Source organism: Phyllostomus discolor, chromosome 8 (genome assembly GCF_004126475.2).
Source record: "Phyllostomus discolor isolate MPI-MPIP mPhyDis1 chromosome 8, mPhyDis1.pri.v3, whole genome shotgun sequence".
Taxonomy (NCBI): Eukaryota; Metazoa; Chordata; class Mammalia; order Chiroptera; family Phyllostomidae; genus Phyllostomus; species Phyllostomus discolor.
In genome coordinates this window covers 22,677,888-22,704,716 of record NC_040910.2, presented here as the reverse complement: position 1 = coordinate 22,704,716, position 26,829 = coordinate 22,677,888, and the positions used below count along the sequence as shown (strand labels likewise).

At 36.9% G+C, this 26,829-nt stretch overlaps 1 protein-coding gene across 5 annotated transcripts in view; it reads right to left on the bottom strand.

The window, feature by feature from the left end:
- MARCHF1 (membrane associated ring-CH-type finger 1) overlaps positions 1-26,829 on the bottom strand; it is a 247,367-nt gene that overhangs the window by 181,016 nt on the left and 39,522 nt on the right. The window lies entirely within an intron of this gene.

The following is a 26,829-nucleotide window of genomic DNA, read 5'->3' as shown; positions in this document are numbered from 1 at the left end:
CTTCCTACTGAATACAAGTCTCTAAATATATAGCAATATGCAGGGAACACACCAACCACAGAGGCAAAATGCCAATGGTATGCTCACGGCATTGGGGTCATAAAATGTGCTTCTAACATTCTGAGCCCAATTTGAGCATTTAGTTTTTATATGTGTAAGAAAAGAGAAAGCTTAGATGAGAAGACTTTAGAGTTCCTATTTCACTCTAAACCAGTCAGAGCAGTTCTTCTCTGTCATTCTACCCTTAATGAAGATTGAGGACAGAAACCAAGGGAAGTCCTAGTGAAATAATAGGAAATCCTCTGCTGAAATAAATGAGTTCATGACTATACTCTGTCCTTACTTACATGTTCCTTCCAACGTTGTTCTTGTTCATTGAGCAGAAGTGTGCTTTACTTGCAGTAATGGGTCATTCTTGTCTCTTTTAGGGATGAATCTGCCTTTCCCTGAATTAATTTTTACTATCATTATTTTTTTTTGCTAAGACTAGCTTATACTGAGTTTCTCTGGAACATTGATTTTTAATCTGTAGATTATAAAACTTCCTGAAGTTCCATGCAAAATTGTCTTTTATATGTAGGTATTCATTTTTCTCCAGGCCTTTGTAAGAATCTCACTGAGGACTATGACCACTGAAAATTTAAGCAGCACTGCTGTTGAGGGTTTCTGAGTAATTTCCTCCTTAGCATCCCACTGTCTGCTTCAGAAAAAGGTTAGTGAAAAAGAGGAATACTTCAGCAAGCCTTGTGTGACATTTGCATCTGACACTAGTATCTTATTTGGGGACATTTTACACTGGATACCAAAGAAGGTACTGATATTAATGACTCTGATAGCTCTACTTTTAAATTAATGAGTCATAATGTCATAGTGGCAGTGAATTATTTAGCCCCAAACATCACTCATTGTATCTAATATGTATTAAGTAAGAAAGTAAATTAAAAAACTTTAAAAATCTATTTGCAGAGATTTTCTGATATTACACTTATAAGACTTAAAGGAGTCGCATACCACTTACTGATTTCCTCATGTTACTTTGAAATTCGTCATTTTAAATTTTTCATGAAGAACTAAACAACAAAAGCATATGCCAGTGCAGGTAATTAAGGCCAAAAATATAAGCCTTACTCCTTCACCACAAGGTTTAAATAGATTCTTTATTGGGGGGTGGGGATGGGGTTATGCCTGAGTCAACTCACTGACTCATACATTCATTACAAAGTTATTAGAAGCTTCCTGGGTCTAGGTGCTGTTCCAGCACTTCAGACTGTGACAGACTGCAATGCTGTTCAGGAAGAAGGAATACCAGGTCTTGGTCATTTATAAGTTGTGGAAATGAGGAAAAAGAGGAACATAGTATGACATCTAGGTTTCTTTTGATAACTTGTGGATAGAAGTGCAAGTTACTAAGACAAATAATATGGAAAAAAAGAGTATAGTAAGGGATAGAAAGCACATGAAGAAAATGCTTAAGATATTTACAATGCCTAACGTGATTATTTTATTGTACTAAGAGTTGAGATTATCTAATACAGATGGAAAATCTTTTTATTTTGCATTTATTTACTTTTACTTAATGAAATTTATTGAAGTGGCATTGGTTAATAAGATCATATAGATTTCAAGTGTACATTTCCATGATACAGGATCTGTGTATTGTACTGTGTGTCCACTACCCAAAGTCAAATCATCTTCCATCACCATGTATTTAGTTTCCTTTACCCTTTACTAATCCCCACCCCCTAACCATATGACCCAGCAACCCCTCTCCTGGGTATCTACCTGAAAAATTTAAAAACATTTATTGACAAAGATACATGCACTCCTACGTTCACTACAGCATTATTCACGGTGGTCAAGACGAGAAAACAACTGATGGGCCCTTTAATAGAGGACTGGATAAAGAAGACGTGGTGCATATACACAGTGGAATACCACTCAGCCATAAGAAATGATGAAATACTGCCATTTGTGACAATATATACGGACCTTGAGAATATTACACTAATGGGAAAACCTTGAAGGTTGCTGCATTTATTTACTAGTTCTTTGGAGGACAGAGGGGTATAATAGAACTTCAAAGCTAGCCATCTTTTACTTTGAGAAAATGTGTCTTTGTGTAAAAGTTATTCAACCCCCGAGATTAGAGAAATTCCTGACAAACACCATTTTCTGAGTATTATATGGCCTCAGGGTCTCAAGTTCCCTGGCGGACAACTACAGTGACCGTGTAAACATGTGAACAGAAAGCCCATGAGGGTTTATAAGGTTTTATAATCTCTAATAGAGAACAGACATAGAGGTGACTCGGCAGCAGGGGCCTATTATTAGTTTCAATCATCTCGCACTTTGTTTGCTACAATTCATCGCCATGGCAGCATAATCTGGGACCCACAGGGTGTTGGAGCCCGCTTGTACCAGCTCATGAGGGCCAAGGGCTACATCTCCCAGAAATATTGTGCCCAGTTGTTAAGCACAGATATTATCAAGAAATTAAATTATATCCTCACAATTAAATGTTATATTAATTAAAACAAAATATACTACTCAAAATTAATATAATACTATAAAACATAAAATTAATAAATACTCAAACTTGTTACTTCTTAATTACTTTACTACACTTTACAATGACCTCAGTTTCTGTGTCTCTACGGTGGAAACACTATATGATGGCATGCATCTGTGCATCTGTTCATACCCAGCTCTGCATTTCATGGGGTCACATCGGCAGCTTGATATCAGCCGTGAGATGAAACCACATAAATTGGCAAATGCCACAAATCAAAGTTTATTGCTTCATTGACTGTTAAATTTAAGATTGCAGAGAAAATGTTAATAATGGAGATTAAGTTTAGAGTGTTTGTCTTCAACTATTAATTGAGAAAATATGCTTTCAATATTTGAAGATTATCATCCAATTTACCAAAGAAAACATTCCCATTGACCACTTATGAATGAGTGACATTCCAACAAAGGTTTGTGATGTTTTACTTTCATCTTACTGTCAAATGAAACAAATACATCAACCAGCATTCTTGTCAGAACAGCTTTCACCTATGAATTGCAGCTACAATTGTAACAATACTTTCTATCAAACGGTTGGCCATGAACATAACATCACAAAAATTAACTAAAACATTCTGTGAAAATTCACTGACTATATAAAATTTATAATAAAATACTACATATTCATTATTATTTATAAATTATGTGCTAGACATCCTTGATATCAGTAAAGTTTATAATAAATGTACATATTAGTATGTATGCAGATTTTTTCCAGTGACTACTCATTAAATTCCACAGTCTTAGGCATATAACCAATGGCTTTACCACTTTCAATGGTGTCCAAGTAGCTACATTTGGGGGTTACATGGCCATATCCTGAAATAACACAATAAATATTCATGGAATATTTCCTAGCTCTGCAATCATAATCTTAAACTGATCTATTAACCAAGTAATGAGACAGGTAACTAAAACTATGAAAATATTATCTATCTTTAATTTTATTGATTTTAATTATTTACTACATTATATAGTTTTCTCAAGTCTAATTTACTTCTCAGAATGAGGGCTACAAGAGCTACCTTATATCTACATTGGATTTTAAGTTTTCATACATTTTTACATATAATCTAATTGATGCACATAATATTTCTCAGTAGGTAGGGAAAATATTATTATCTTAAAAGACACAGCTGAGGATGCTGAGGTTCTCAGAAATGACTTTGTTCAATATCGCACAGCTCTTCCATCCCAGAGCTGAGAATAGAATTTGGGACTTCCAGTGGACCCACCATGAAGACAGCCACTGCCTGTCCAAATGGGGTCTTCTTTTCACTGTACCTGCTGACTTCGTGCTTAAAGCCGTATTCCTTCTCCTCTGCCAGATAAGTGAACTACAGTGAACTGAAATAGTAATAGCAAATAGCATTGGAGACGGGAGGTCTGCGAGGTATGCCAGGGAAGGATTTTTCTTCCCTCTGTGTATTCGGAATCCTGAATGACAGGTTTAAGATTGCTTTTTGCTTTAATTTATGTTGTGAGTTCCTTTTTATGATTATCAATGAGTTCTCACATGAGTATGCAATCATAATAAGAGTCAAACTCCAGCAATTTCCTGACAAGTTATAAAACAATAAAATACTTCAAATGGTATATCACAGAAGATGATATTTTTATACCAGAGGTGTGGTGATAGCTGTAAATCATCTAAGCATTCCTCTTGAGATTTCTATTCTCACTTGGAGAAACTAAAGAAAAAATGCACAGAGAAAGTGTTATTGAGAGGAAAACAAATGTAATTCTGGAGAAAATAAAAAGATCTGGAAGTCTTATAAAGCTAATATAAATTAGAGAAGAGAATGCTTATCTATCTCCATTCTTCTCCTCCCCTGTTTACTTATACTAGTAAAGGCCTGAGAAGTTAGCAAATTATATTAAAAATAAAATATAAATTGTTGATTATGATTTCTCAAGAAATATCTTTCTTCACATATACAATCTAATGGCAGACCTAATATATTTACTATTATGCTCTAAAATAGCTACCTGGGGAAGGGATAATATCTAAAGCTCAGAAAATCAGTCTCATCAGGTAGTTCAGGGCTTAACAAGGAAAAAGAGGTAGGAAGGAATCCTTGACCTTTTAACAGTCTTAACACAGTGCAGCTTTCTTCTGAGCAGCTGAACATTAACCCGCGGTCCATTATCAGTGTGTAGCTGTCAGGAGAGACTCACTATGGATGTTTCCCCATCAAGAATTCCACTTGAGAAGGGATAAGGTGGAATGCTCTCCTTTGGTAAAAAATAAAAATAAAAATAAATGCAAGAAAAGCAAAACCAACAAAATAGTGCCCAAAGACCTTCCAAGTCATTCTTCTTAGCAGAGATGAGACAATGGAGGACTTTCAAAACCATTTTTCTTGACCTCAGGAGACTAAAAAAAGAAAGAAATCACAATGGTGTTGGTTTCCAAGCACACGTTTCTGCCCCTCAACAACTAATTCTAAAAAGTGGTTCAAATTCACTAGACTCTGGGTCACACCTAACTGGCCTACGTTGCTGTGTGTCAATGCTGCAGAAGGAACTAGTTCAGCTGTGCCCTATCAGATGTCGTTGAAGAAGCTGCCTCCCCAGGATTTGTCAACTTAGTTCCACTCTCTAGCTGACCACCACACTGTTCCATTGGCAGACCACCTACAACATGCTGGTGCCCTGGCTGCAGATGAAAATGTCTCTCCAACTACTAAGGGAGCAACCTGTCTCCTCAAAGGTTAATGCATTACAATCCTTCCAATCAATCTCAAAACAACACAACACAAATTATACACCTAATAAAAGTACATTCCTTTAAAGAAACAATTAAGTATTTGTTTCAATTTTCAGAGCTAGTGGATTATCTTTTAAAACAAAAAGAAATGCTTTGGTGTTATAGAATCTAAGTCATGATTTTATAAAACATCTGTTTTCTTTATTTTTTGGTATCTACTATAAAAATGTTATAACTGTAATTTCGATGTAAAATAAAAAGTTTCCCTCAGTGAGTTTTTTTTCTACTATCATAGACCTTCAGTCAATAAGTATACTATTGTTGATGGTGGATATTAAAGATTCTCACCAATCTTTAATTGCACAATTTATAATTTTGTCTTGAAGTATTTTGGATTACATTTTTAAATTTCACTAATTTTATTAATTCACACCCTTTGCTTTACATTTAAGATCTCTTCCCCAGCTGGAGATCCTCCCTCTCTTTAACCACAGCAAATCCTCAGATACTCAAACCTGCTACTCTTCCAAACAGAACAGCATTGTCTTTTAAAACACTACCATCTTTATTATTCCAAAAAGACAGATTCTTTCTTCTCTTTGAAATGGTCCAAATGTTCCCAATAAGCAAGATTATCTGAGTTGCATTAGCTGAACCTTAGAAACCCTCTTTGTTTTCTACATAAAGCAAAAGAAATCTCATATAGGTTCTCTTAGGATATGAAGACCCTCTGACTTGTATAATTTTCTCTTCCCACTGGAATAAAAAATAGGAATTCCTGTTACATATTCTCAGATTAAAAAGAAAATCAGGAAAGTTGGTAAAATGGTACAACTTTCAGCTATGCAATGAAAAAGACTTGAGTATCTAATGTATAACCTGGTGACTGTAGCTCATAACACTATACTACATAATTGAAATTGGCTAAGGGAGTCGAATTTAAATGTTCTCACCAAAAAAAACAAGATAAATATGTGAGATGATGGATGTGTTACTTAATAGATGAACACCCTTTCATAATACATATCTATATTATATGCAATCATCATAATGTATACTTTAAATACCTTAGTTTTTTATGTCTATCAACCTCAACAAAGCTGATATTTAAGAAATAGAACTAAAAGTTCAGAATTGTCATTATAAAGTATTTATATCCCCTCTTTTAAAAAGAACACTGTACTCACAACTCCAATGAGTTGCTCACAGACATACACTGCCTTAATTACAAGGTTACAAACATATAAGTGTAATTCACATTAGAAGTATGGATAGTTTTACTCCAGCTTGGGGGTGAAATGAAACAAAAGTGCAGTCTACCAGGGAAGGTTGCTCGGTTGTTCTAAATCCGAAAGGTAAAGGGGAGAAAATTTGAAATATTTTTAACACAATGCTACAGCAAGTTCTGGCTCTTTTCTTAGGAAATATGCAGATAATTATTGCCTTCCAAGAGCCTGAATAAATTTCACAGACTGAATGAGTCAGCTACCATACAATGTTTATTCTAACTCTTTTGAGTATAACCTTGTGAACTTTGTGTGAGTTTCTAAAAATTCATCTCCCTGTAAAAGAACGTGGAGCCTTATTTCTTTGGTGTGAGTTCTGGAAGATAGGTAGCAAAGTAAGAACTTTGTCAATAACCATTCTACCTACAGGAAAAGGATTAAATTTCCTAAACATTTTCTTTAAGCCATTATCTCTTCAACTGACATTAGATCAGTTGAATGTTTTTTAACTATCTGAATGTTTTGTGTTCTTTAAAAATCAGACCAAAATATTTTAACAAGTGACTTATAGCTGTATGTAAATGTATATGTTAAATCTATAGAGGGGTGGGCAAAAGCAGGGTTTATAGTTGTGAATATGTGAAAGTGTATTCTTGTATTATTACTTATTAATTATTACATTATTTTTCCACATAAACTATAAACCACTTTTTGCCCACCCCTGTATACATATTTAAGAATTAATGTGAACAAACAAACTTCTGATCTTGTGATGCCTATAAGTATACTGCAAGATTAAGGAACACAGCCAGATAGGCAATAGATTAGGAGAAGTAAAAGAATAACATAACAGATATTATACATTGAAAATGCTTTCCATAGCCCTATCCCTGTGCTAAGCATTTTAAAAATATTTGATCATATTTAATCTTCACAAGAAATCTATGCAGTTGGTTCCTCCCTTTGTACAAATGAGAAAACTGAGATTTAGGGAATTTAAGTAATTTACCAAAGTCGTGCTACAGAGCTAGAGTCCAACCCATGTCTGTCCCACCTCAAAGACCATGCTGGGGTTTGTTTTGTTTTGTTTTAATTTTACTTGATGGTGTGTGTGTAAGAGAGAGAAAGAGAGAGGAAGGGGTGGGGGGCAGGGCGCCACTGATTTATTGTTCCACTTATTGATTCATTCACTGGTTTCTTCTTGCTCGTGCCCTGACTGGCGAACCCACCACCCTGGTGCATGTGGACAGTGCTCTAACCAAACGAGGTCCCTGGCCAGGGCTGCAGACCATGATCTTACACCAATTGAACACTTTTTCCCAGATAAAAGCTAAGTGACTAACATGAGAATGAATAAGAAGTGCCCGGGCCAACTTTGGCAAAGCTACCTGTTCCGTAAATCATTTTTTTCTGGCATGGCTCTGGATTTGAGAATTTAGCAGTAGCTGGGATAGACTTAATTTGAAATGCATCATATTGTACCATAATCACCCAGAATAACACATATCATACGAACTAAATTACTGAACAACTAGTAGTGATCGATGGTCAACGAGTGATTGTGTACATATTTAAAACCCTGTTTTAGGTGATTTTAAATTTAAAATTGTACTTTACATGTTCATATGAAAAGTAAAGGACCATTGTCTGGCAACAATGGTGAACTGCCTGGTTGAAGTTACATACACAGGGTCTGGTTGCTAGACAGCCTTACAAATGAGCGGCAGCATAAAATACAAGTTCAAAGGAACCGTTATTATTGATATGCAATATAGCAGCATGGTTGTCAGAATAAATTTCCCCTTGCTAAAAATGGACACATCCATACAAATGCTCCCATAATAGTGACAGGGATTTGCAGAGGCCCTGAGAAAGTTTCAGTATCAGATTTTTATTTGTCTTATCTATGGAGGGCAGAGTGATAAGCTATTCAATAGAGATACGTGCCAGAAGCAAAACACCAAGTAAAAGGGGAAAATTAGAGAGGAGTTGGAAAGAAAGAGTACTTCATTGTTTATGAGAAACGTTAAGAGGACAAAAAAAACTAAGAAAAACTTTTTTAAAAAATACCTTCTGTCAGACAGGACAGTCTTTTGGAAAGCAGAACTATTCAGTCTTACTAAGGCATGGCTACTAACTAGATACTACAAACTGAAAACTAAATTATTGTTAAGTCAAAATGCAACTAAGTAATGATGGAATAATTAGTTTCTACCCAGGGATTTTAATTAAACAAGTTAAATTATGCTATCAGATATTTATAGATCTAGATATGCTCTATTTTTTTAAAGAAAAAAAAAGTTCCGGAGTCCTGTGTTAATCTATGCACTCAGTTTTTCCTTTTCTAGATAAAGCCTAAACCAGTAACCCTCAAAACTTCAGAGCAGAAGTTCTCACCAGGGGGGATTTTGCCGCTCAGGGGACTGTTGGCAATGTCTGGAGGCAGTTTTTGTTGTCAGGTAGGGAGGGGGGTCACTAACAGGATGTAGTGAACAGCAGTCAGGGATGTGTTTAAACATCCCACAATGCACAGGACCGCCTCCCACAAAAAAGTACTACCTGGTCCAAACCGTCAAGAGTGTTGAGGTTGAGAAACCCTGCTTTTGAGTGACATGAGATTCATCTGAGGCGCTTATTAAAAACACAAGTTATTATCATAAAGGGGTGCTTGAATTTAATGCTTTTTCAGCATCTATTGATATGATCATGTGGTTTTTGTCCTTCATTTTGTTTATGTGGTGTTTTACGTTTATTGATTTGCAAATATTGTACCATCCTTGCATCCCTGGGATAAATCCCACTTGATCATGGTGTATGATCTTTTTAATGTGTTGCTGGATCAGAATTGCCAACATTTCATTGAGGATTTTAGCATCTATGTTCATCAGAGGTATTGGACTGTAATTATCTTTCTTTGTGGTGTCTTTACCTGGTTTTGGAATTAGGATAATACTGGCCTTATAAAAAGATTTTTGAAGCCTTCCCCCTTTTTAAAAAAATTTTTTTTGGAATAGTTTGAGAAGGAGAGGAGTTCATTCTCTGAATGTTTGGTAAAATTCACCTGTGCACCCATCCAATTCAAGGCTTTTGTGTGTCAGGAGTTTTTTGATCACTGCTTTAATTTTGCTCGTTATCAGTCTATTCAGGCTTTTTGCTTCTTAATTCAGTTTTGGAGGATTGTATGTTTCTAGAAATTTATCCATTTCACCCAGGCAGTCTAATTTCTTGGCATGTAGTGGTTCATAGCAATTTCTTACAATCTTTTGAATATCTGTGATATCAGTTGTTACATCTCCTCTTTTGTTTCTGATTTCATTTTTTGTGTCCTTTCTCTTTTTTTTCTCGATGAGTGTGATTAAAAGTTTGTCAATTTTGTTTATCTTTTAAAAGAACCAGATACCTTTTGTGACAGCATGGATGGAACTGGAGAATATTATGCTAAGTGAAATAAGCTAGTTGATGAAAGACAAATACCATATGATCTCACTTTAAGAGGAATCTAATGAACAAAATAAACTACCAAGTAAAATAGAACCAGAGACATGGAAACATGGAACAGACTGACAGTGGCCAGTGGGGAGGGGGAGGAAGATAATGGTGGAAAGAAGGGGAAGAGTGTTGTCAAAGGACATATATGAATGACCCATGGAAATGGACAACAGTGTGGAAACTGACTGTGGGAGCAGGGGGTGGGCTGGACGGAGGCGGGCAAAGGGGAAAAACTGGAACAACTGTAATAGAATAACAATAAAAAATAAAAATAAACAATAAAAGTACAAGTTCTTGCCCTGATCTGAGTGGCTCAGTGGGTTGGGTGTCATCTGGCAAAGTGATCATTCGTGGGTTGGATTCTCAGCCAGGGTACATGCCTGGGTTGTGGGTCAGGTCCTCAACTGAGGATGAGTGAGAGGCAACTGATCAATATTTCTCACATCAATGTTTCCTTCTCTTACTCCCCCTTCCTCTCTCTCTAAAAAAATAAATAAAATCTTTAAAAAATACAAGTTCTTCCCTTCTACTCTCTCTAAAATCAATAAGCATCCTTGTGTACTGCCTCCAGCTGTTCTGATCTCAAGGGAAGAAATGGAATTCAGAAATCAGCACCATTTTCCTCAGGTTACATTTTCCCCACACACCTCCTTCAGATTACATTTTGAGACATGTCAGATTAATTACTTCCTCAGATACTTCAATTAAATTCAACTCCATACCACTTGGTGAGCATTACCTACTTTATAAGAATGGTGTCTAGGGAGAATTGCCCATTTCAATAGGGCTAGTCATGCAAGTACAAATTCCAGCTGAGCCATGCCCATAAACATAGCTCTAGGTCAGGAGCAGAGGTGTAACCTGCGCATTTGTTAGAATCTTGAGCCCCAACCTAGTCCTACAGGCTCACATTCTGCATTTTCACAAGATCCATTTTACAAGCTTTAAGTGAAATAATCTAGAGTACTTAAATTAGTATCTAGCACACTGAATCACCACCAGAGGTAGTGGGGATGATGTTGATGTTAATGATGACAATGACAGTATGAGTGGGACAGCAAGTACATGTTGAAGACTGGAAATAATTAAATGATAATATTCCGGAAAACAAATAACAATCTGTCTGGAATATGTCATTTTCTATTTCTGTGTAACAAACTGCCACAACATTTAGTAGCTCAAAATATCCATTATTATGTCATTGTTGTGTGGGTTTTCTAGTTACGGTATCACAAAGCTGAAACCAAGGTGCCAACCCTTTGTCTGGGGGCTCCAGGGTGAAAATCCATCCCCAAGCTCATTCTTCTTGTTGGTGGAGTTCAATTCCTTGTGGTTGTAGGACTGAGGTCCCTGTTTCTTGAAGGTTATTATCAGGGACTCCTGAAGGGCATTGAAGAATTCTGCCTGCCACACAGAGCCACAGAAATGACGAGCCTCCAGTGCAAGGGCAGTGCCTGTGGCATCAGAAAAGGTAGGGAAGTAGGGAGGTACACCAATAGACATATACATCTGGCTGCGAAGGGTGTCTACAGATGACTATGTATTTGTCAAAGTGAAGGTTTAATTTGCAAAGAGTGAAAGGGAAGGCTTCAGTTTCAAATCTTTAAGGGGAGCAGGACAGTTTCAAAACAGCTGCCAAAGGCAATGGGAGAGATTTTAAGTGGGGAAAAAAGTGAAAGAAATGTTGCAGGATGGTGCTGTTACCAGCAGGAGGCAGATGTGCCTCAGAAAAGACTCCACTACAGGGCAGAGCAGTCCTGGCCTGGAGGTTTCCTGACTCAGGGGGAGAGGACCAAGCCTGGGTCTCAAAGTGTCGCCCAGAAACTAGCCTTCTCCAAAGGGAGCCCAGCTACCCCTAAGCTCAGGAAAACACCCAGAGGAGGAATTGGCTAACTTCTTGTTTACTTTTTACTGTAAAGTAAATATGAAGTAAAGAGGGTCACATGTCTTTGAGCCACAAGATTTTAAACAGGAGTTGATAGCACTACATTAATTTTTTCAGGGAGTTTTATAAGCCATGGAGCGACACCGTTTCATCACGTCCCATGGGGCTATAAGGCAAATGCTGCGGTTGCCTGGCAATAGGGAAGGCTCTCCTGAGTGATTCATGGTAATGATGTTCAAACAATATAGAAGAGAGGGAAACGATTTCATCTGCCCTCCCATTTTATTACCGATAAGAGATGGTGAAGTATGAGACTGGCAAAATCAATGGCTGACACCTCATTTGTCATACCGTTTCACAGGCTCAATAGCTCTGCTCTTCGCCCTTCACACCTTTCACCTTGGAGCAAGTGTCTCGCCCCTGTCACCCTCCTTAATGTCAGGGACCTACATTAATGACATGCTGTTTCACTCTGGGTTTAAGTCGATGTTCTGCTTTTGTTTACTGCATAATAATTTTAGAAAATGTTAAAATTTAAAAACATCTTGTGCTTGAGCTTTAGCAAAAAAAAACCATGGACTTAAAGAATGCAGGTGTATGGTGGTTTAAAACACAATAATCTCCTTTTTTCCCTGGGTTCATATTTCTGCCAAGATTGGGTTTAAAATTGGGTTTGAGACAGTTTACATAATGTATTGTAGAAAAAGCTATTCTTTGAGAATTAATCAGTGAGGAATAACAAGACAAAGATTCTACACGCTTGTTTCCCTTAAGATATGTTCATGAATATATTTACAATCAGAAAAATACATACACCCATGAATGGTGACTTTCAAGCATTATAAAACAGGTAATAAGTCACTATTCCTAAGACAAATCATACCTTCTTTTGCTGCTTTGCCTTATATCCATTTTATTTTTGGATTTTGCTTACATTGGTTCAAGACTGAATATATAAAGCATAATGAAATGGATGTCTTTGAGATCTACCCCAAGTTTCCACACTTGTTTAGATGTGATCCCAAGAAAACCATTATATTAGAGAGAAACAAAGCTGATATTGACAAATGCAAATGAGGTACTCTCAAGAAAATGTTCACCATATGTTAGACATTCTGGTAAGTCCTCATTTAATTTTCTCAATTTGACAAGACAGTTATTATGATCCCCATTTTCTAAAGGAGGAAAATGAACCTCAAAAATGATGGACTACCTTACCATAGTGGGAGATTTGGAATTTGGATCCAAAGTCTGCCTCCATTTTTTTTCCCCTAAAGAAAAGTCACATTGTGTCACTTTGTTCAAAAGCCTCCAGTGGATTCCCCTCTCTCTCAGTAACACCCCAAACCATCACTACTTCCTACAAGGTAGGACCTAACTAGCTCTTACTTCCTCCTGACTCCCTGCCTTCCCCTGACTCTCTCAGTTCCAGCCACTCGCAAGCCACCTCCGGAATTTCAGCTTTCGCATTCCCTTCCTGAATTCTCTTCCCACGAATATCAGCGTGGCTCATTTATTTACTTCTTCCATGTTTGTCATCTTACCAGACAGGCCTTTAATCATTCTTTCCTTACTTTGCTTTATATTTCCTCATAGTATTTCTTTATGTACTTATGTACTTGTTTGTGGTCTGTACGTGTCTCCTTTCTCTCCGCATGAGAATAGGACTTTGTTTTGTTCAGTGCTATGTCTCTTGTGCTTAGAACAAAGGCTGTGGTGTAGAAGTCATTACAACGTTGTTGCATGAATTATTAATATTTTATGCATCAAAGAAGAATGCATTATGTGACTGGGCTCTGATAGTCTCAAGTTCCGTTCAGGAAGATTTCAGGGGAGTTTGCTGCCAATCCTCAGTTCAGTGAGGGCTTTATAGAACAGATGTAATAATATTCAGGGACAGACTAAAGGGCTTGATTCACTGATTTTAAGATAAAGACAAGAAGGGCAGAGGTAAGACTGATCTTAGGAAATGTGCTCAGTTTTGGATAGAACAGAGTGTTTCCAAGGAGATAACAGTGAGCAAATCTATTTGAGTTGAATAGAGAAGAAAGAGGAGAAAATGAGGAGGCCAAAAGGGTGGGGTCACTTGGGGTAGCCTATGATGGGTGGTCAAGAAGAGGAAGAAGAGTTTGCAGGATCTAAGATGATATCAGCATCTGTACCAGATAAAAGTGGATGGAGTGACATATTGGGAATGCGGGTAAGGAACTGCCCGGATAACACTGCTCACAATTTCCTGGAAAAAGTGCGGCCTTAGGCTACATCTCTGGTAAGAATTGCCTAATAGGCCATAGACTTGAAATGCCATGGGGGGAGGGGGAGACAAAGAAAACTAGTGGTTTGTGTAGGTCCTACTACAAATCAGACACTTCTCAACCTATGCATGCATTGTCTTTAAATTACTGCCAACAACCTGAAGAATATATTACTTGATGTCCTTTTGCAAGTTTTAAGGATAAGGAAATTAGGGTTCAAAGAACTGAGAAGCTTGCACAAAGTCACATTGTTCACAAGGTTCAAGTCTTGTGTCCACTTCTGCCAGATCTGCCAGTTTTCAGTGTCCACTCCCTGCACCTCCCCATTCAATTGTTGTTGTTGTTGTTGTTGTTTAGATCATTGGGATTTACCAACGTAACATACGCTGGAAGAAGAAAATTCATAAAATGTGCTTCCATGAAAAGCCAGACTATTCTAAATATTCCAGTCGTGTTTGGCTTTCTGTTCATTCAAGCATTTAGTGCATTTTGCTTTTCTTCTTTCTCCTTACAATACTATCCACTGGAACCTGACTGTGTTTCTCACACATCTCCATTTTTCTAACACTTAGCATATTTTATACACAAAAGATATTAAAATTATTTTCTGTAAAAAATAGTTAAAATTATACAAGCAGGACAACGCATGGTGGCACTGTGAATGGTGTGACTAATATTGCCGCTGTCCAGAGCTCAGTCTTGGTCATAGGATTTAGACTACCTAAAAAGATTTTAATTGAAAGCATTTACCCTTTATTTTCATGTAGAATAAATAGGTAATTTTGAGAGTACAGGTCTGCCAATTTATGGCAGTTTTTCTACCCTCAAGAAAAAATTTTCCTGTAGTGCTTTTATGCTCTCTTTACCAACCTTTTGTCTCTAGCCTAGTTGGGTTTTTAATTCAACCCCTTCGCAGTGGAAATCATTTGTAATTCATGTTTAAGGAAAGAATACATAGATTTTCAATCCATGTGATTCAAGTCAGAGCATTTTATGATCATCTGCCTCTTGGTCAAGACGCTGCCTTCTCAGAAGCTTTGGTTAATAAATCATGTCTAAATTGCAAGCTAATCTCCATGATGATAAGGTTGTAACTTCTCAGAAGATGAATGGGTCTTTCAAATGGTAGCTCTGCAGTTGGAATTTACTGAGAATAAATTGTAATTGAAAAAAATTAATGCAAAAAAGAGAATATCATGTTTGAGAAAAGTATGCATGGGTATTCTGATTTCAGTGTACAACTCCCTCCTTCTGACAACAAAACCAGGCTTCTTCTGTGGAAAGCATCCTATGTGGTTTTGGTAGGACTGTCTGTGTCCTCCCACAGCAGTGTCCACGTGACCCAGCCCTGGCCAATGTGAGTGCTGCACCTCACACCTCCCTGGCCACAGAGCCTGAGAAAACAGCGTGTGATTCCAGCAGGGTAAATCAGTCTCCTCCTTGTTAATTTTCTGCCAAAGCCCAAAGGGAAGGTATCCTCCTACTACTGGGTTTAACATGCTGGTAGGATGTGAGTTTTAACTGTTAGAAGTCATAAGAAAAGGTCAACTTAAAAAAAGACAGAAAAGACTTGACCTAGATTCTGCTGGGCTTGAAGGCAGAAAACACATGTCAGGGATAGAGAGAACCCAGGCGGAGACTAAGGTGAGACAAGGAAAGAAGTGAGGGTGTAAAATTTAAGGGGCACTGCACATGCAGGGTAAGCACCTGAGAGTAAGAACTTCCTTCAGTTTTGTACCTTGGGTACTTTGCTGCCCTAACAAAATCCCGGGCCCCGGCCCTGAATGCAGGTCTTCGCCTACCTGCGACTTTGTCGTGGAGCACCAGGGCAATTCTGCCAGGTCCCAGACTGAAAACTCAGCTGCTGGGGCTGTTTCTACCTTCACCAACGACAAGTGATCTTTGATACTTTGCTTGTGGTTTGGCTGTCCACTTCTGGAAAAATAAGGGCTGGGAAACAATGCTATTTCAGAGGGACTGCTGAAATCTCAGCATTCATTAAACTCTTGTCAGTGCTTAGCAAGTAAAAAAAAAATGTAATCAGCAATTAATAGATAAGTTCTAGTGATTTTCAAATGAGAGGTTTTGCCCCCAAACAGTAACTTTTGATAGAAAAATGTGTGATTCTCACAAATATATATCCCACTTTAAGTAATCTTGATTTATATGTTTCCCAAGCACTTGCTGAGACATTCAAATCCCACATGCAAAGATTTTCCTCTGATTTGTAGGCCTCTCAACTTCGTTCTTATAAAACACTGCCAGTTCTTGATTAGTAACATTTGTATCAGCCAAGATATCGACTGCAGAGTGGAGAAATGTGCTCATAGCCACGCCGTGTCAATGCTAGAGAAATAATTAGTCTCAAAAATCCTAAAATAGTGACATTCCACTTTCCTTGAGTTTTAGGTCTAGTGTTGCAAGAAGGCAGAATCACAGATATTAGAATTTAGTATGATTAAAAATTAAGTATTCCAACTTGTGCTTATCCATTATCACACAGAAAAAAGTGTGATACATTAATTTAGAATCTGAAAATTTCCCCACAGTTTCTCACACAGGAATCCACAATTCACTTGTCGATTTCTACAGCTTGTTCTTATTCAAAGTGTGTCAAAGACATTTACAAACTTTTGATATTATAATACTTGTAGCTTATAAGCTAACATGAAGACTTAAAAAAAAATAGTTTCTAATCTTTACTCAGCTTAACTTAGTGTTAACATTTTACCTAAGTATATTTATCAAAATGAATAAATTAACATTGGTACAATAATAGTTATCAAACTACAGACTTTATTCATATTTCACTAGCTTTCCCACTACGTCACTTTCTGTTCCAGGATCCACTCAGGGATACCATATTGCATCCATTCATTGTGTTTTCTTAGTGTCCTTTGATCTGTGAAAATCACTCAGTATTTCCTTGTTTTTTCATGAATTTGACACTTTAGATGAGTACTAGCCATGTATTTTGTAGACTATCCATCAATTTCTGTCAGTCTTATTTTTTTTCTGATCATTAGACTAGGATTGTAGATTTCTGAAAGGAACACCACACAGATAAGTGCCTTTTTCATTGCCTCACATCAGGAGGTACCTGCTGTCAACACCACTCTTTACTATTGATAACCCGGTCGCTTGATAAGACAGTGTCGGGCAGCCAGCTTTTTGCATAGAGTACTTTTCTTATATGCAGCCTGCACTCCAGAGGTAGAAAATTAAGCTTTACCTCCTGCATTAGTGGAGTCAAAGAATTCGCAGAAATATGTTAGGACCACCATGTGAGTAAGATTTTCAGGGAGATATTTTAAGACTATGCAAATATCCTGTTTCTCCTTAAAGTTTTTCCCACCTTTTTTAAACATTTATCAATGAACCTTGCACACAGCAATTACTAAAATGTTCTTATGCTGATTGCCTCTGTCATTTCTTCTGCATTTTTTATTTGGATTTTCTGCAAAAAACCCTGTCTCTTTTCCTCATTTATTTTTTCAAACACTTACTATTATCAGTATAAACTCCTGAATATTTACTCTTTGCATTACAATATAAAACTATCATTAATACAATGTGAAAATGTCTTTCTTACACTTGGCACTGAAACTCCAAACACACAGTAATAGCTTCTGAAATGTATTTTGGCACATACATGTTCTAGCTCTGGGGCTTGATTTGTTTTGAGAGTTATGACTAGTGGGTAAATGCCAGAGAAGAACGAAAAGAAGCTGGAGATGCTAATTTGATCTATCTAATAAAGATGATAGAAAACAATATGGCTGGTGTGGAATGGCAGAAAGAGGAAGAAACTGGACATGACTGGAGTGTGGAAGATCATTTTAACATGAAGGCAAAAGTGAATTATGAAGAAAGAGAGGCTTTGCAATGGTTTGGGGCCTTTGGAGATCAGGAGGAATGAGAAAAGGAAGATCTTGAGAAATGGTGATAGAGTTTTACATTAAATCTCCATTACTCTTCCTTGACATAGTCAAAAAAGAATTTATTATTTTTACTCCTGATTATTACTCTTAAACTGAAACATAAGAGAAAACTGACCCATGTGGAGCTTGGGGTTCAGATTACAAAAGATATATATCACCTTTAATGTATATATATTCAGAGAAATATGAAAAGAAATGTATAATAATTACTTTCTGGCAGTGTTGAATAAGGAAATGTTAAAAGAAGCATGCAGCTTAATAGTGCTTTATTTTCCTACTGTTTTAATCTTCTGCAAAAAGTCAGACAAGACTGTATTGTTGTCATTCATAAAATTGAATGTCCTTACCCCTGAAACACACATGATAGTGGCTCTTTTGAACTACTCAGTGGACAGAATCCAACCACTTGGTAAAAGGAAGATGTCGAAATGACAAAAATCCACATTTTCCATCTGAAGTAGCTATTAATGAGGTTTATTTTCAGAAAGTCTCAGAAGGCAGAGCATTTGTCTGTCTATGCAGATTTCACTTAGGTGCTAATAAAATGTCTCTTCAGCTATACAAAGACCTGAAATAAAATCCACCTGCATTTCAGAGGAAAATCAGACTCAGCTTATCCTGGAAAGTAATAGATGGAAAACATTCGTAGACCCAGAGAAATGATGAGTCTGAACCTTGTAACTGCAGTGGTAGCAAAAATGTTCACCCTCTAATAGCAAAGACGACCCCAAACTAAAGCAAAAGTGTAGGGGTCAGGGCCTGGGAGTAGGAGAGTGTCTTCTTAGGCAGCAGTGGGAACAGAAGTAAGGGAATGAGTAGAGCGACATTGTCAGCAATGGCACGAGGACTGAAAACAGACTTCCTATAGCTGCTAGGTGCCCTGGCTGAAGGGGTCGTTGGCATGCAAGAAATGTTACTGAGGGGTGAGTATGTCAGGAAGAGTCTCTAACATCCCCTAACAATGAATGGACTTACCGTGTTTGCAGTTTCTTTACTATGTATTTGAAAAGGGGGTGAGAAAATGACTCATTTGTTGACTCTGATTTAGCATGGGAGGCTTTTCCAACAATGAGTTCAGAATGAGAACATAAGAACCACAACCCCTAAGAGTTCTAAAGGCACAATAAATGAAATAGCACAGTAGGAACACTTTTACTGGCTACCTGAGCTAAGGCACGTGTGACTATGTTTCTTCTTCTAGTTGAAAATAAACTACCTCTGATTTAGAGACTTAGGACAGGTATGTGGATATATAGGCATCTGTATACATTTTACATGCTATTGTTACATTTTTTCCATTACAGATGGATTCCTATCACAATATGTCTCATGCAGAAACCAAACCCACATAAAGTATTATTGAAATCTAAAAGAATATCATAGAGGAATTATTTTGAAAGCTACACTTTCATTGAAAGGTAATTATGTACAATATAAAACTCATAAAATCTCAGTATTTTTTGTGCTCTGGAAATTATACATATTCATATGAACTTTCCAGAATACTTTGTCAACCAAAACTGTTTTTATGCTACAGTATGACATCATACCAGTTCAAACACCACCTCTGATGACAAATGTGGGTGTTTCCGGGGAGAGTTGAGACACTGGCTCCTTGAAGGTTCCCCTCCCCTTACAAAGCAGACCTGCTCACCCAACCATCTCTCTCTGGGTCTTTTGAGCCAACATAACTTTTTGAACTCAATCTTGCATCTGCAATTTGCTTCTTTTTTTCAATTTCTGTCTGAGTGCCTATGAACAGATTAAATTTCCAATCTTAACAATTACTCTTCACCCTGATACACTTCTCTGTGCCGTAACTCCTAAACTTCCTGCAGGCATTGGGTGAGATTCCCATTCTCCTTTCTTAGCGCACTAGTCCCTAACAGCTTCCTATCAGCCTCTTTGCCCATTTTATTCTAAGAAATTTTTGTGCTTTCAAATGCTATTCTTTGGATAGTTACTGCCCAAACAACAACTTTTTCTAAGGACTTTTCTTCCTAGGAATCAAAAGGGAGAAAGAAATGGATGTCACCTTATATCAAAACACTTCTTTTCACTTCCTAGGATCAATGAACAGAATTTTCCATTTCTTTACAGCAATTGCTACAGATGCTTTTACAACAACACATCATTACAACAAAGCTATTTCGCTATCTCCTAAAGTCTACTACAAAGGAATTTTCCCTTTATCTTAGTCCTCACACTACTATATTAGAGAAAACAATATAAAACAACGTAAAGAAATTGAGATCAAATCTTTAATAAGTAGACTATTTAGATTCTTCTAAGAATTGAATGATCAGTTCAAATTTAATTGAACAGCTTATAAATATAATTCATGTTTGCTCTCTTGTTCTTCTTCTGATTGACAGGCATATCCAAAACACAATCCAACACAGATATCTTTTAATTTTCAACAAATGCTTGCTGACCTTCATAATCTAATATTTGCAATGCATATTGCACATTTTATACCTGTAAATTTGCATTAAAACATAGGTATAACTCTCACGGTGCCATAACTAAATTCCCATCATATGTATAGCTAAATCTTAACTACTTAATTGCCATCATTTTCTAATGTACATGGCATGCATTTAGAACATTTGAATAACTATTTTATCTGAGAAGTAAAACATAATCAGTCACTCCTGATTTAGATACCAATTTCTATATATGGAATTTAGAATTAAACACTAAGAACCACAACAGTTTTAAAAAATGTGTATTGCAGTGTACTTGTGCTTGACGTAGTGGTGGAAGTCAGTTTTAGGGAAGAGTCAGGCTAGGAACCTAGGGAGAAAGCATGGAGGAAGTGTAGAGTAGAGAAAAAACACCAGCCTAGGTGTTAGGAGCACTCGGCACTGATAGATGCTGGCTCTGTATTTTTTCATTTTTATTGAATTCAGTGAGGTGACACTGGTTGAAAAAATTATGTGTTTCAGGTGCTCAGTTCTACAACACATCATCCGCACACTGTAGATGGCGAACTGGGTGTTCACCACCTCAAGTCAAGTCTCCTTCCATCACCATTTATTCTCCCCCATACCCTCCTCTACCTCCTTCTAACCCCCTGCTCCCACCCCCCCAATCACCACACATACTAAACCTGAGAAGCTGAGGGGAGGCTTACACGGTGGCCTTCAAACTCAGAGGCCTAAGGAACCACAAAGGATGGCCTACGATTAAAACGTCCCAACTAAAAGCAAGTCACTGCAGTAGTAGTGTTCCAGCCCAATATTTTCTTTGACAAAGGTCTTCTTGCATCTACGGATAACATACCTTTGGAATGTCAGGATAATTTCCTTTTCCAGACCCCTCAGGCACAATCTGCCACCAGAGCAGGACACCCCAAAACCCCTCACTATTACTGTTACTGTGTTCATTGTTAATGGTTAACTATCCTGTACACATCTTGTAAAAAAAATATATGTGTCTATTCCTTTGACTTTTTATACAGTCCCAGAGATTTCCCAGCTTTGCTTTCTTAAGGCCTCCCTAATCCATCACCAAAGGATTTCATGTAACACCCTCTCTTTTCCTTTGATTCTAGTGTATAAAATAAACTGCCATTTCTCTGGAGCTTATAGTATTTGCTTTATATACCTCTTTCTATCCTTTGTCTTTTGATTTTTGAGTTTCCTTAAGTTTTAGGTGCAGGTTTTAAAAAAATAGCACATCACTGTATTTATTTTTTAATGCAGCCTGATAATCTTTTTCTTTTAATTAGTGACTATATTTCAATTATATCTGTTGTAATATTTTGGATTTCTACCTGTCATTGTTCTGGGATTTTTTTTTATTACTCCTCCCTCCATTCTATCTGTTTCCTTCACTATTTTGGCAGTTACACTTTTATTCTTATTTTTAGTACTTACGTTGCCATAAGCGGTTAACAATTTATTAATAAAGAGAACAAATGGAATTAGACATTGAGCTTTTTACAAAGAGGAGCATAAGCCTGTTTGCTTCACCAGGGAGCTAAGCTTCACACCCCAGGGGTCATAGCATTGCTTCACCTAGGGAATTGGCACTCCTCCCCTCCCCACTCTGGTACTGGATTGTCCAGGGGCACAGGGGAAGGTGCGTGACCAGAGAGGCCCATCAGTCTGACTAGGGGGTATGGACTCATCCAAAGCCCACAAGAGCTTGGGAAATTGATTGGTTCTTTTGAAAAAGCACCTGGTCCATCCCAAGCCAAAACTAATAAAATCCCAGGGGAACAAAGAACACCCCCCACCCCCAACTCAGTAACACCCTCACCACATTCATTCACATGCTCTCTCCTGCCCAGGAACACGTGACCACATGGGTCTAGGCAGCTCCCAGGGCCCACAGCAGATGGCTCGGGCTCTGAAGGACTGCGCTTTAACATGAAGCAGAAACTCTGGACACTGGCTTTTGTTCTGCCCTTGCTGAGAACATTTTTCCATGGTGGCCCAGAGGTAGGTGGCAAATTGCAAGTTCAGGGGCAGACTTCTACACAAATAAACCGTTTTGACACATCACAATCTCCCATGAGTGGATCCTTGGAAAGCTTTCCCCGTGACCCTGTAGAAGAGCCTAGTTTCCATCAACAGCAGTTATAAAGTTTTTAACCTTCCTGTGTAATGAAGGATAAAAATACATTTGCCTTCCTCCTGGATACCACATGATCTGACAATGCCTTTAATTACATCTCACCACATTTACGCTAGTTTCATCTAATACATTGGATCTAATATATATAAAAATAATAATACATTGTATCTAATATATTATTCTTAATCCCAGAAACTGGGTTTTGATACCATTAATTTAGTTTTTGCTTACTTTTCTCACTTATACCTCAGACTTTTTATATAAAATTATTTTCCAATTGTCAGAGCTATAGCTTAAATTGTTTTTTCCATAATGGTCTGTTGGTAGCATACACTGGTAAAAGTCCATGTTTTATTTCTCTTTGTATTTTATCTCTATTTTTTTTATTTCACACTTGCTGAGTTGTCCATTTGGTGTTTTTTCTCCTCATATATTGATGACATTTTCCTATTGTCTCCTGGCTTCCATTTTTGCTATCAGGAAGTCTCTAGTACTTTATAAATGATCTCTTTCCTGTGTAGATGCTTTTCAAGATCTTTCTGTCCTTGATATTATGCAGTTTCACTATAGTGTGTGTGTGTGTGTGTGCAGTTTATTCCATTTGAGATTATTTGGGCTTCCTGATTTGCGGTTGGTATTTTCTAACAATTCTCAAAGCCACCAAATATCTCTTCAAATATTGCCACACCCCTTTTCTTTCTTATTTCCTTCCAGCCCTCAGGATGGTTAAATGTTAGACATTTTTGCACTATTCCCAGTTTTGATTAACAACTCTAGTATAATTTAAATTTATTTTTTTGGTGCTGCATTTTGGGTATCAGTTTGATATTCCAGTTCATTGACTTTTCTGAGCTACATTTACTTTTCTTTTTAATTTGTCCAGTGAGTTTTAAATTTTAATTATTATTATTTTTATTCCTAGAATTTCAATTGATTTTATCTAATTCTCTTGAGCTTTTAAAATATTTCTTCCTACCTGCCCATAATTTTTAGTTTCTCGCTTACTTCTTTTAATATACTAATACAGTTATTTAATATCCTGTGCCTGATTATTTCAACATCTTAATTTTGTGGGCCTGGCTGTGCTGTCTCTGCCTTCAAGCGAGAGCTTGCGTGTTCATGTTTATGTGTCATTTTAAACTCTGAGCTCATGTTTCTTGTAACTTGAACTTGAAAGTTCTTGCAGGCCTTAGTTGAAGGGGATTCTACAAGAGATGATATATCTTTGACTTAGGGGGCATTATCAACATAATGTCACTTTAAATTTGATTCTCATTTTGAGGGCGTTTTAGATCCATAAGCTCCATGAGGTCTGAATTCTAGTTAAACATTCTCAGGGTGACTTATTCCCCCTATACTGAGTACCGCATTCTAACCAAGGACGTTTATTCCCACGTCATATTTATACGCAGGATAGAGTATTTGGCAAAAATAAATAATTGTTGAGTGGCCTTTCCCATCATAAAGGGAAAGAGGAAACAAGAGTGAAAAAGAAGAAAAGTAAGATAATACAATAGATAAATGTTTAATTAAGACAGGAAGAAGGGAAGGAGGGCAGAGGCAAAAAAGAATTGTAGGCGAACAGAACACTGTAAAAAGTAGTAGAAAGGTCAGCAAGTCTCCAGGCACAGCAGTAAGTATTGAACTACATGGGGAAAGTGAAAAAGTCACTCATGTACAACACCTAGAGTACAGCAGGCCCAATCTGCACACATCGTCAGTGTTAGGTTATTCGTCTTCTCGGCGGCACTGCCAGGGATTACTAACTTCTACTCATGGAGGCCTTCCACCTGATTCTACCGTAAGTCTAACACTGCACCGGCCAATTTCATGCAACTAGCTATGTGTGGATATTTAAATTGCATTAATAGAAATCAAATAAAATTAAATATTTGGGGTTTTACTTGTACTATCCACACTGCATGTGTTCAGGAGCTACCCGTGTCCAGTGGCTAACTTTTCGGAGAGCTCAGAGAACGCTCTTCTGTCATCACAGAAGCGGTCTGAGATGGCATGCTTCTGAGTGGCCCTTCAAAGAAATTCTTAGTAAGTCATTTCTGAGGGTTCTGACAAAGCATGTTCTCTGGATGTTCCTCGGTTCCCAGGCTTTCATTTCTAACGTGCGTACAGAAATATTCAGTGTATCTTTCTAAAAGTAAACATAACCTGACAGTATTTGAAAAGGCTCAAATAATTTAAATAGATTTAATTCTTTACTAAATCCGGCAAATGTGAACTGTCATGCAAAAAGATAGATAAGCTTAAATCAGTGAGACCTAATAATAAAAAGCAAAGTTACACACCTACAATTATTTCATGTTTCTTAACTAGATTCTGGGCAATTTCTTTCAACTATGTAATATCTTTACAGAGCTTAAAAATAATGTACCAGCCATTATTTGATTCTTTAATGATGAAGAATTTAACTAAAAATGTAACAGCCCTTATCCACATTCTCATTATTTTAATTCTAAATAATTCTAAATATTAAATTAATATTATGATTAATTGTGAAACAGTATTTTTTCTTATTTTATTAATACATATGCTGCCTTTTCTCTTTAGCATCATTTTATTCTGTTACTGTTTTTTATTAAACCACCTAACACGTAATTCCTGAAGATCTGTTCTCATTGTGGTATCTTAAATTCAAATTAGTAAGCATGAAGAATCAAATAAAACATGTCTCCCATCTCCTAAAATAGCCGTACACACAGAGAGTTCTGGTGTAAACAAACAGCTATGTTAACATAATTGCAGGCTATATTCTCTGATAAAATATATCTGACTTCCTCTTACTACACTGAAGCAAGAAACAACAAAGTATCATCTGGTATTGAGGTTTTAGATCGTTGTTATGGCATTTTACTTTTTAACCTGATTATTCAAAGATAAAGTCTTCAGACTCTATAGAACATTAAGAATTATTGCAAGAGGAATTGCAAACTTTTCAAAAGAAGACACCATTGCAGATGTCCCAACAGGTGGGAGACTGGGGAAAACGTTGTCAGCCTCCCTAAACTCCAAGGAACAAGGCCAACTTTGACATTAGCAAATAAACAGGTGATAACTCATAAGCTCATGGTGTCTCTGAAATCAGTTACTTTCCTCTTAAATCCTGTGGACTGTTTCTTTAAAGTGAACTGAAACATTCATGGGGGAGAACAACACCCCATGAATATCATGTCTGTGACTGTCACTCACAGATTCTCTCTTACATTCTTTCCACTGGCAATTTTTAAAGAAGTGGTAATACCATCACCATGTCTCTTGGAAACTGGAGAGAGAACAGAGGTTGTGCTTTGTTTTAAAAGAAAGCCAAAAAATAAAAATAAATAAATAAAAACCTATCCATTTTTGCTAATCCGTGAACCAGAGCTCATAAAGAATAAGCCCTAAATTTTCTGCTTTTAGTCATAAACAGTCCATGAATTGTTTATCTTGTGGGAATGTCAAGTGCACTATGAGGAATCACCCAGAAACCAGGGTAAGGACAGACTAGAATATCTTCTGCACCAGTACCTAAAAAAATTGTCCCTTAGCATCTACCTTCAAGTCTCCTGAAAGTCACTGGGTAAACTATGACTTTTCTTCTATTTAGAAGATGCTATATTTAAATATTTTAAGTCGTGCCAGGAAAATAATTTACATTCTTACAGTGGTTTGTTCTTACTTCATCTTTTGTTAAGACATATCATAAAGTCAGTGAGGTATACTAATCTTAAGTATAGAGTACAATGAAATGTTACATTGCTATATGGCCATGTATGCACCCCAATCAAAATACACAGTATTTTCAGTGCCCTAACTCACTATTCTTCTTCCCAGTCAGTTCTCCTTACTAGGACACAACTACCAGTTGGACTCCTATCACCTTCCATTAATTTGCCTGTACTATAGTTTCACACAAATACAATAACAAAGAGAACACTTTTTGTTTTTTTGCTTTTTCCATTTACCATAAGGTTTTGAGATTCATCCATACTGTTGTATGGATATGTTTATTGTTTTTTAAAAGTTGCTGTACAATTTTCAGAATATAGTTTATCAGTTGCAGTGTGTTTTACATACATATTTTGAAAAGCATTTTTTTGTATTGAAGAAAATATATCTGAAATTGAAAAGTGAAAGTAATTTTGAACGTATGTTAGATAATATTCAATTTTTGAGA